The sequence below is a fragment of the Mixophyes fleayi genome, chromosome 2 (assembly GCF_038048845.1).
Source record: "Mixophyes fleayi isolate aMixFle1 chromosome 2, aMixFle1.hap1, whole genome shotgun sequence".
NCBI classification, from domain to species: Eukaryota; Metazoa; Chordata; class Amphibia; order Anura; family Limnodynastidae; genus Mixophyes; species Mixophyes fleayi.
The window spans coordinates 55,934,930-55,947,607 of NC_134403.1; positions in this window are offsets into that span (position 1 = coordinate 55,934,930).

Genomic DNA, 12,678 nt, shown 5'->3' on the forward strand with positions numbered 1-12,678 from the left:
AAGGCGAAGAAAAAGAGCAGTCCTACATTTCAACAATTAACTGTGAAACAATCATTTGTTAGGGGAAGCAAATATGACAGCAGTCACCCAGTCGCCAAGCGAATCACAGACGCCATGGCTGCCATGTTAGTGTTAGATCTGCGTCCAATATCCACAATAAATGCAGCTGGTTTTTCACAGTTATTTGAGGTTTTGTGCCCGCGTTACAGAATTCCATCGCTACATTATTTTTCCCGTAAATTATTCCACAACTATACCAAAAAGTGTGTACAAATGTAGAGATTGCGCTGAAAAATGCCATTCTGCCCACTTAACCACAGATATGTGGGCAAGTGGAAGTGGTCAAACCAAAGACTATATGACTGTGACAGCCCACTGGGTTGGTCATTCACCTTCACCAGCAGGAACAGCAACAGCATGTACACCACTACGTAACATTTGTCACAGGCAGGCCACTCTTTGTATCACCGGCTTCACTAACAGGCATACAGCTGACAATTTGTTACGCAAACTAAGAGGTGTGATTGATACATGGCTTTTACCACTTGGACTCTCCCCAGGATATGTCATTTCTGATAACGTCAACAATATAGTGTGAGCATTACAGCTGGGTGATTTCCAGCACATTTTGCTCACACCATCAACTTGGTGGTGCAGAGCTTCCTACGAACTAACCGTGAGGTGCAGGAGATGCTTTCGGTGGCCCGTAAGATTTCAGGCCATTTCAGGCATTCGACCACACCATGTAGGAGATTGCAGCAACTCCAAGAGCAGTTTAACTTGCCCTGCCACCAACTTAAGCATGAAGTGGTAACTAGGTGGAATTCCACCCTGTACATGCTGCAGAGGATGGAGGAACAGCGCTAAGCCATCCAAGCGTATTGCACAAGCCATGACATTGGGAAAGGAGGGGGCATGTATTTCAGTCTTGCACAGTGGGGGATCCTTTTAGTGCTGTGCAAGGTGCTGAAACCATTTGAAGTTGTGACGTGTGAAGTGAGTGCAGATTCTGCTAGTTTGAGCCAAGTCATTCCTTTAATTAGACTATTGGAAAAGCAGCTTGAGAAACTGAGGGAGGAGATGAAAGCAAGCAATTCCGCAAAGTATGTTGGCCTTGTCGATCAAGTACTTAGTTTGCTTCACAATGATCCTCTAATTATTAAGATCTTGAGCTCGGATCAGTACGTTTTGGCCACTGTGCTTGATCCAAGGTTTAAGACCTACATTGAGTCTTTGCTTCAAAATGAACGAGATGTGAACTTTTGCAAGGAGCTATTGCTTAGCAAGTTGTCCGCTGAACTGGGCCTTGGCTTGACGACGTGTCCTCCTTCAGTTTCTCAAGCAGCTGCTGCTCGTAAAAAATTAAATTTTCCTAAAAAAAAGCAAGGAGGACGCAGAGGGCAGACCAGAACAGTTTAACATCTGGGGGTAAATGTATTAACATGCGGGTTCTTCCACACCCGCGAGTTCAGCGTCTTCAGCGATTAAATGTAAAGCGGCGCTGCTTTGTAAAGGGAAGTTTCCCTTTACAAGGCAGCGCCGCTTTAAGTTTAATCGCCGAAGACGCTGAACTCACGGGTGTTGAAGAACCCGCATGTTAGTACATTTACCACCTGGGCTGGTTTGAAGGCTTTTTCCAAAAAATGTGTGACCTTGCCCATAACTCCATCCAATACGAGTATTAACATGCAAAGGATGGTGGAGGATTACTTTCAAGAGGTAATTGATATGGAAATGTCAGACAGTCCCTTTCCTTACTGGGAAGAAAAGCAGGCCATTTGGAAACCCATGTACAAAGTTGCTTTGCAATACTTAAGCTGCCCACCCTCCAGTGTGTACTCTGAACGAGTGTTCAGCACAGCCAGGAACTTAGTCAGTGATCGCCGTAGAAGGTTACTTCCAAAAAATGCGGAGAAAATGATGTTTATAAAAATGAACTACATCTTCCACGAGGAAGGCCTTCACCATCCAAGACATCTAAGCAATGACTGTTCTCTAATGGAGGATTCAAGCGGCGATGAATTGATAGTCTGTGATGATGACATACACACTGATGGGTGAGGATGAAGCTGAAGATGATGACGATAACATCTTTTTAAAACTTTCTATGTAAGTGTAGGGTGCAATCTACCCCTAAGCGGAAAGGGACTTGCACCATTTCCATATCATGTACCGTCTTGAAAGGCTGCTGTTTGGGCAATTTCTCCTTAAGGGTATTGTGTCATACACAGAGTGACCCCAAACTGGCTTTGTTCATTTCTCTTAATATTGTACAGTCTATAACGGCTGAATTTTTTGGTATTTTATACAAGTGGAGGGGGGCCTATAGAGACAGAAACCAAACTGTCTTTCTCCATTTCAATTAATATTGTACAGTCTATAACGGCTGAATTTTTTGGTATTTTATAGAACTGGAGGGGGGCCTAGAAAGACAGAAACCAAACTGGCTTTCTCCATTTCAATTAATATTGTACAGTCTATAACGACTGAATTTTTTGGTATTTTATAGAACTGGAGAGGGGCCTAGAGAGACAGAAACCAAACTGGCTTTCTTCATTTCAATTAATATTGTACAGTCTATAACGGCTGAATTTTTTAGTATTTTCTACAAATGCAGAGGGGCCTATAGAGACAGAAACCAAACTGCCTTTGTCCATTTCTATTAATATTGTACAGTCTATAACGGCTGAATTTTTTGGTATTTTCAACAACTGGAGGGGGGCCTAGAGAGACAGAAACCAAACTGCCTTTTTCCATTTATTTACATATTTAAGTATAAGTGTAGGGTGCAATATACATCCAAAGACGATGGCTGCATTGCCAATATTCATAGATGGAGAGGAAGACAATCTGGTTTGTGTGTAGAATTAATGAAGGCCAACCAGGAATGAAACTGTTTTTTGGATAATTTATTAGCTTTACAATTACATTACTTATCCGAGAAACAGGTGGAGCACTAAATTTGGTTATTTTAGGCCCAAAAACATTGATATTTAATCAAAATAGCAAAACAAAACCAAACAAAACCAAAACACGAAGGTAATCCAGATACAAAAACAAAACCAAAACACGGGGGTCAGTGAGCATCTCTATTCAGAATACACTTTTGTCATCTTAAATGTCTGTGGATAAATCTCCTTACCTCTGTGGTACATAGAAAATCCGGAGTATTGAAACCTGGAAGAGAATTATCTTGTACCGGTAAGGTGCAACTTCAACGTATTACTTTATATAACACCACACAGGGTATCACATATCCAGGTCACTTCTCAGCATGTAAGGTATGATGAATCTGAGCTGCATTCTGCCACAACATGGACAGGAAAGTGAATAGGAGAAGTAAAGGGCTCTGCATATTGAGGCTCTATATGTGTTCATCTGTTTTGAGGTTGATCTGTGCTGGATTCTTTGAATCGTTATAGTGGAATAGCCTGGAATTTTGAGGAATGCTTATGGATGGGAATATAGGACCATGATGCCAGTAAGAAAGGGGCCATAAAAGATGAAAGGACAAGCAAAGCAAGCAAATACCTTTTCTGTATCCAGAAGTAGTAATAGCATGTAAATTGGTTGTTTTTAGCAACATGGATTAGATGAATTGAATGTAGAGGTCAGTAAAGTATATAGGAATCTGTTTATTATTCATGGCTGTAAATTGCACCACTGTAATTTATCATGATGGGGCTGCTGTGGGAGCTCCAGTAAAGTCCTTCCTCCAGCACAAACTGTTTTTACTATTTACAGGTGTCAGGCGCCGTCCCCGCACCTTCACTCGGTGCCGAGGACGGGCGCCTGTTTCCGATCCCCCATGTCCCGTTGCTAGGCAAAGGGACGAATGAAGTTCCGGCGGCTGGGCGCATGCGCGAGGGTCCGGACGCTATTCTGCTCACCTGACCCCCGTTCTCCAATACGGGTTTGCCGCCTACTATTTCAGGAAGTCTCTGGCATCACTAGGATGCCAGAGTATCGTGGTATGGTTCCCCTGCTCCAGCATTTCCTAGAGTTCTGCTCTTCTTGGATTGACCTTCTGGCTCCTGACCCGGCTTGCTTGACTCTCCCTCTGGATCTCCCTTGGGCTTTATCCTCCTCGTTGGCTTTGACCCTGGACCGTTTGACCTCGCTATTGCCTGTCTCCTCTACCTCGCAGCCAGCTCGGTTTGACCTCGGATCGCTTCACTACGCTTCAGCCTGACTCCTATAACTGCCTATCTTCGGTCAGTACAGCACCGCTACCTGCACCACTTCACTGGTGGCTAACCTTGAGGGCCGCGACCTGCGTACTCCTGCAGCTAATTCCAAACTTCCTTGCGGGGGTCTCTGGTGAAGACCAGAAGTGCATTTAGACTCTGCGCCTCAGGGTTAGCTGTGCCAATACCAGTAAGTGGCCTCCACATTGAACCGTGACAACAGGCAGCCTACCGCTGCCGATGAAAGGAGGATGTGCTATGAGAGATCCAGCAAAGCCGGAGAGGCTTCAGCTGGATCCCATTGAAAAATAGAAGTAAAGGCTATTCTGAGATAAGCTTAATGTCATGGTCAGAGCAGAAATATAGGATCCCTGAATCTGCCTAACTTGGCTTTACTCTACCCAGAGGCGCGGAATCTAACGGGACAGGTTGTCTTCACCAGGAGCCCCCGCAAGGAGGTCTGGGCTTTGCAGCCTCTGCCCCTCAAGTTGCGGCCCTCTGAGAGAGTATTAGGCTAGACCTGTATGAAGAGTAGAGGAACAGGTGAAACCCTGCAGAGAGGTACAGCAGAGCAAAAGGCTGGACTTGAGTAGAGGATAGCTGTGGACGAGAAGTGCCAAACAGCAACCAAGAAATCCCTGGGACAGCGTACTGAAGACAAGGAGGTGATAGTTGTGGATGGGTGGCACTGAGCGGCAACCAAAGAGTCACTGGAACAGTGGGGCTGAACACGAGATGATTGTTGTGGATGAGTGGCACTGAACAGCAACCAAAGAATCACTGGGACTGCGAGCTGAACATGAGGAGGCAGTAGTTGTGGATGAGTGACACTGAACAGCAACCGATGAGACACTGGAACAGCAAGCTGAAGGTGTTTGTTGCAGAAGTGACACTGAACAGCAACCGAGGAGACACTGGAACAGCGAGCTGAGCTGAAGTAGCAGGAGTAAAGGAGCACGTCTTAACATGGTTAAGGTCTGACATACAAAGAACAGGCACCTGACTGCAGGGTCAGGTGCCTTAAATATGCTGATGATGAATGGACCACCAGTGGCTGGCAAAGAGATCAGAATCTTTGCTTTCTCCTGGTATAAACCCTTCAGAAATTGTGCGATGACCATTTTAGGAAGAAAACTGCTGTTTTCTCCGATTTTAATGGCTGATCGCACTTTAATAAATAGACCCCTTAGCCTGTTGGCTTTAATCTTTGTATACATTTTGAAATCTGTACTAATGAAGGATTTGGTACTATAACTGGCATGTTAGAATCTTGTGGGTCTACTTCTGACTCCTCATATTTTTCTCACATGGTGTACACATGGTATATCTCTGATAGCCACCCAAGCCAAGTGGTTGTTTCCTGGGAGCTGCCAGCAACATCACACTCTTAAAGATAAGTTTTATATATATCCGTGACAATTTTCTCATTATGCAGGATTGTTCTGCATAGACAGGGAAGATCTTTAGTTGTTTGATGGCGTACTGTAGTCCATTGTTTTTGGAACCTACCTGGATCTCCTTTATGTGACTAGGAGGTAGTAACTGGTTTCTTTTGGAAACCTAGTTTTTGTAGGAAGATATTTATATCTTCAAGATGCATAACAACCACTCAAACTTCATTTCTGGAAGCAGTAAGTCTGACTAGAAATCCCCTTTTATAGTTGATCCTGTGGTTTCTCAGAATAGTAGAAAGAAATTATTTTCCTTTGTCTGTGTTAGGAACTCCCAAGTCAGTACAGTGAAACTCGGGAACTACTCAGAAGGCCAGGTGTTCGCTGGAGCCCCTAGTGGTGGGGACAGACTGGGCTGCGGGCCGACTGAGGGTCGAGTAGCGTATACTGACTTAAAGGAGTTTCCCAGAAGTGGAGTGATTGGTGGACTGTAGTATAAGAGAAATCCAAGGTTCAAAGGTCACAGGCACAGAAGCAATATCCAAGGGCAAGCAAAGGGTCAAACTCACAGGCAGAGAAGCGAAATCCGAATTCCAGGCAAAGGTCAAGGTCAGAAGAGAAGGGTCAAAGGTCCAATAACAAGCAGGGGTCAAACACGGGTGGTCAAATCTAAGGTAACAGGAACCTAAATGGATAGTACAAGCAGGCAGCAGGACTGAGGACAGAACGCTATAACTGGCAATGAGGCAGCAGGCCTCATTGCCTTAAATACATAGTTGGCCCAATCAAAACTTACATGCACCCCTGCAGACTAATGAGAAACATAGCACCCGACCAATCAGGGCTAGTCCCTGATAGGTGCACACAGATGCAGGCTAATGCCTGTAACTAGTCCCCTAATTAGCCCACAGGCTGTGTCATCTTTTGCGCATGCGCCCGGCTTCCAACAGCGCCGGGACGCAGCGCTATGTGACAGGCGTCCGGCCGTTGCCTTGGCGACGGCTGGGTAGGAAGGGTAAGCGATGTCCCGGTCGTCATGGTGACGGCCGGGATACTGGAGCAGGCAGGAAGCGAGCCGCGGCGGCTGTGAGTACCGCCGCGGCTCGTGACAGTACCCCCCCCTTGAGGAGGGGTTAAGGAACCCCGACATCCAGGCTTAGTGGGAAACTTCCTAAAAAATTCTTTAATGAGTCTTCCAGCATGCAGACGTCTCTGCGGTATCCAAGAACGCTCCTCAGGGCCATAACCCTTCCAATGAACGAGGAATTGGACTTGACCCTGAGCCCTCCTAGAATCAAGGATTTTTTCAATAGCATATTCGTGGTCCCCGTTCACCATCAGAGGCCTGGGCCTGTTAGAGAGAGACCGATTAAACTTGCTGGGAGCAGCGACTTTCTTCAGAAGTGAACAATGAAAAGTCGCAGGTATTTTTAAGGAAGTGGGTAGTTGCAATCTAAATGCCACTGGATTAATTTTCCTCTCAATTGGAAACGGTCCGATGTATCGGGGCCCCAGCTTCCTACAAGGTTGCTGCAACTTGATGTTCCGTGTGGATAACCAAATGTGATCCCCCACTTTCAATGAACAGGGTCTACGGTGACGGTCAGCGAAGATCTTGGATTTTCGGGAAGCTTGACCTAGTGCAGCGTGCACCTTTTTCAAAACGGACCTTAGCCTGGCCGTAAAAGCAGGTGTTCCGGAATCTCCACAGGGAACAGTAGTAGAAAATGAATTGGATTTTGGGTGAAACCCGAAGTTGCAGAAAAACGGGGACGTGTGAATAGTGGAATGGCAAGAATTATTGTACGCAAATTCTGCCCAGGGCAGGAGAGAGGACCAATTATCGTGAAATTTAGACACATAAATGCGCAAAAACTGTTCCAGAGCTTGGTTCGTCCTCTCTGTCTGTCCATTCGACTGAGGATGATATGCTGAAGACAGACTGATAGAGATCCCGATGGACTTACAAAAGGCTTTCCAAAACCGGGCAATAAACTGGGATCCTCGATCTGATACTATATCTTCAGGAGTCCCATGAAGACGAAAAATTTGCGTCAAAAACAAGGTGGCCAGGGTCCTGGCATCCGGTAGCTTGGGCAAAGATATAAAATGTGCCATCTTACTGAACCGATCGACAACTACCAGGATGGTGTTATGTCCTGCGGATACTGGTAGGTCAACAATGAAATCCATCGACAGATGGGTCCAAGGTCTGCTTGGTGCCGGCAAAGGTAACAATAGCCCAGAAGGACGGTTCCTATCGGTCTTGTTTTTAGCACACTCAGGACAAGCCCGAACATAATTCTCCACATCGTTTGACAAGGTGGGCCACCACAACCAACGAGAAAGAACCTTAATAGTCCTACGGATTCCCGGATGGCCAGCAGAGCAGTTGTTGTGGCCTTCAATGAGAACAGATTTCCTTAAATGGACGGGGACAAATAATTTGTTGACCGGTGTCTGAACTGGAGCGATTCTCTGGAAGCGCCGGATGGTTGCTCCTAGGTCCTGGGTGAGACCAAGATGAACAGCAGTTGTAGGAACAATAGACAACGGGTCCGGAGACTGAGGATGATGGGCCAAAAAACTTCGGGACAAGGAATCGGCCTTAGTATTTTTAGAACCTGGACGGTATGTGATAATGAAGTTAAATCTGGTGAAAAATAAGGCCCAGCGGGCCTGCCTAGGATTCAGAGTTTTAGCGGTCTGAATGTATTGGAGGTTTTTATGGTCCGTGAATATGGTGATGGTATGGGTAGCTCCCTCTAACCAATGCCGCCATTCCTCCAGTGCCAACTTAATGGCCAACAATTCACGATTGCCGACATCATAATTACATTCGGCCGCTAGAAATTTTTTAGAAAAGAATGCACAAGGATGTAATTTTTTGCTCCTTGGGTCTTTTTGAGAAAGGATAGCGCCCGCACTGATATCAGAAGCGTCCACCTCTACAATGAACGGAAGTTCCGGATCAGGATGTCTCAGCACTGGAGCAGAAATGAACGCGGCTTTGAGTGCCGAGAAACTCGCCAATGCCTCCGAAGGCCACTTCGCTGGGTTAGCTCCCTTTCGAGTGAGAGCGGTGATAGGAGCCACTAATGAGGAAAAAGAGTCAATAAACCTACGGTAATAATTCGCGAATCCGAGGAACCTCTGGATCGCCTTCAGATTAGTAGGGAGGACCCAATCCTGGATTGCTCGAACTTTGGCAGGGTCCATGGCGAATCCTGTTGAGGAGATGATATATCCCAGGAATGACACGGTGCCCACCTCAAATTCTCATTTCTCCCTTTTTGCATAAAGGTGATGTTCCCGCAATTTCAGCAGAACTTGGCGAACATGCTGACGGTGCTGAAGTAAAGACTCCGAGTAGATTAAAATATCATCCAGAAACACAACTACTGTTTTACCCAGAACTCTCGTAAAACGTCGTTGATCAGGTCCTGGAAAACCGCCGGAGCGTTGCATAACCCGAATGGCATCACAAGATATTCATAATGTCCCGACTGGGTATTGAAGGCAGTCTTCCATTCATCCCCTTTCTTGATTCGAATAAGAGTGTACGCCCCTCTGAGGTCAATCTTCGAGAATATAGTGACACATTTTAATTGATCAAACAACACCGAAATCAATGGTAACGGGTACATATTCTTAATAGTGATGTTATTCAGTCCACGGAAATCGATGCATGGTCTAAGAGTGCCATCTTTTTTTGACACGAAAAAACAACCTGCGCCTACGGGAGATTTAGAAGGACGTATGAATCCTTTTTTCAGGTTTTCCTCCACGTATAGCTCCATGGCCTGAGTCTCTGGAATGGACAAGGAGTATAACCGCCCTTTGGGCAACTTGGAACCCGGGACTAAATCAATGGCGCAGTCATACTCTCGATGTGGTGGAATGGAATCAGCTTTTCTTTTGCAGAACACATCAGAGAAGTCCTGGTAGGGTACCGGCAACAAGTCTGGACTAGGCTGTAAGATTCTAAGCGGCAGGGTCAAGCAAGACGTGGAACACTCGGGACTCCAACGAGTAATCTCTCCACTTTTCCAGTTGATAAGGGGATTGTGATTGCGAAGCCAGGGATACCCCAATATCAAAGGAGCAGAGGGACAACTAATAAGATAGAAGGAGAGCTCCTCTGTATGGAGAACTCCTACAGTCAACCGAACCATTGGAGTCCTAGCGAGAATCCTTCCCCCAGGCAAGGGGTTACCATCCAAACCACACGTGGTGATGCTTGATCCTAACCTGATATGGGGAATATCAAGCGTCTGAGCCAAATGTTTATCCAGGAAATTACCAGCCGCACCACTGTCAAGAAAAGCTTTCAGGTCCATGGATCTCCCACGGAAAGTTAAACGTCCAGGGACTAATAAAGAGTTTTCTGAAGAGGTAATCTGAAGACCCAAGCGCACCTCTTTACCTGCACTTAGGCTTTGGAGTTTCCCGGCTTATTGGGACATGAGCGAACTAAGTGGCCTGGCTGACCACAATACATACACAGGCCTAGTGAGCGTCTTCTGGAGCCCTCCTCCGGAGGCAAGCGTTAAGCGCCCAATTGCATGGCTTCAGAGGAATCGGGCAGAGGACTCCCGTTCAGCCTTCCTCTCTCTGATCCGACGATCAATTTTTATGACAAGTTGCATCAAGTTCTCCAGCATGTCGGATATCGGATACTGGACTAAGGAGTCCTTAATTTGCTCGGTAAGTACTAAGCGGAATTGACTTCGCAATGCTGGGTCGTTCCAAGCGCTATCAGTGGACCATCGCCGAAACTCCGCACAATACTCTTCCGCTGAGCGACGTCCCTGCCTTAGCGCATGGAGATGAGCCTCAGCTGAGGCTACCCTGTCCGGGTCATCGTATAATAACCCCAGCGCTTGAAAAAAGGCATCCACAGACTGTAAGGCTGGACTTGTGGAAGGCAAGGAGAAGGCCCAAGACTGAGGGTCGCCCTGGAGTAATGAGATGATGATCCCTACCCTCTGTTGTTCGGAACCAGAGGAACGTGGTTTCAGACGAAAGTACAACTTGCAGCTCTCTTTGAAATTGCGGAAGGCTGGCCTGCTTCCAGAGAATCGGTCAGGCAAATTCATCTTAGGCTCCTGTGTGTCACCAGCGGGAACTTGCTGGGGCTGCCGGCCTCTGGAAGCCTCTTCTTGGACTGCCAGGCGCTGGGATAAAGCCTGCACCACTTGGGAAACCGCCTGTATCTGGTTAGCCAGAATCTGGGCTGGAGACAGATTCGACTCCTCTCCGTCCATGGCCGTACGATACCAATCTTCCTGGCCGGTTATAATGTTAGGAACTCCCAAGTCAGTACAGTGAAACTCGGGAACTACTCAGAAGGCCAGGTGTTCGCTGGAGCCCCTAGTGGTGGGGACAGACTGGGCTGCGGGCCGACTGAGGGTCGAGTAGCGTATACTGACTTAAAGGAGTTTCGCAGAAGTGGAGTGATTGGTGGACTGTAGTATAAGAGAAATCCAAGGTCCAAAGGTCACAGGCACAGAAGCAATATCCAAGGGCAAGCAAAGGGTCAAACTCACAGGCAGAGAAGCGAAATCCGAATTCCAGGCAAAGGTCAAGGTCAGAAGAGAAGGGTCAAAGGTCCAATAACAAGCAGGGGTCAAACACGGGTGGTCAAATCTAAGGTAACAGGAACCTAAATGGATAGTACAAGCAGGCAGCAGGACTGAGGACAGAACGCTATAACTGGCAATGAGGCAGCAGGCCTCATTGCCTTAAATACATAGTTGGCCCAATCAAAACTTACATGCACCCCTGCAGACTAATGAGAAACATAGCACCCGACCAATCAGGGCTAGTCCCCTAATTAGCCCACAGGCTGTGTCATCTTTTGCGCATGCGCCCGGCTTCCAACAGCGCCGGGACGCAGCGCTATGTGACAGGCGTCCGGCCGTTGCCTTGGCGACGGCCGGGTAGGAAGGGGAAGTGACGTCCCGGTCGTCATGGTGACGGCCGGGACACTGGAGCAGGCAGGAAGCGAGCCGCGGCGGCTGTGAGTACCGCCGCGGCTCGTGACAGTCTGCAGAGTAATATTTGTAAGATCATTGAATAGCTGCAGTTCTTGGTCTTCACATGAAACGGCTGGGTTTGTGTTCTATAGAGTTGATACTTTCTTTTACTTTCAAAATGCCTTCTTTACTATTACATCTCTGGGCTCCTGTAATGACTTGTTTCTCGGGTCATAGACATGAAGAACTCTCTCTCTTAGAGAGATAATTTCCTATCTCAATGCCTCTATATATTTAGTATGCTCTGATGTTATTTGAGCCACCACTTCCATTTTAGATTCCAGGTTATTGTTAAGTTCAGCTATGTTGTTTTTTTCCGCTGGAAATCCGATCTTGTTTTCTTTTTTATCCGTCCTTTGAGTGACATTTTAATTTCTTGCATGAAATTTCCACATTGGTGACCTGACCTTCTTCTCTTTATGTGTCTGAGTCGGAGTCTAGTAAGTTCATGTGGGATGAACCCTGTGGAACGGTGCTTGCCTGTAAACTAGGATGTCTGGCTTATTGTTATTGTAGCATCTGTCAGAAGCTTGAATGTCATTTTGATAGCTATACAGTAATGTTATATTTGTTTCTCCTGTTCAGACACATCTTCTGCTACTTGATATAACTTGATCAAGAGAAGAATAATTGCCCATTCCTCTGCATGGTGCTCACACAAACCACCAGTAATGCTGGAATAAAACACCAATCACATATTGAATGCATATCACATTCAGTTTCTTGGGATATTATTTCTGCTATTATTTGATGTTTTTTTCTGACGTTATCCACTACAAAATGGCTCCATATACCTAGGACATTTAGTTGTTGTTATGGCTTACATTTAGTGTTCATAGAGGGCATTGCATGTCTGCAATCAATCAGAGGAATTAGTTACCTATAAAAGGCACTTTAGAAGGATTGTTCAGCTACTTTCACTACATGTACAAGACATCCCTGAAGAAGCCCTATCGGGTGAAACGCGTAGGGGGAATACATCATTCATACATTTTTCAGCTTTTGGACATTCGTTTTTTGATTGTTCCAACAGTTAAACCGGACATTTTTTGTTTTTTTGCT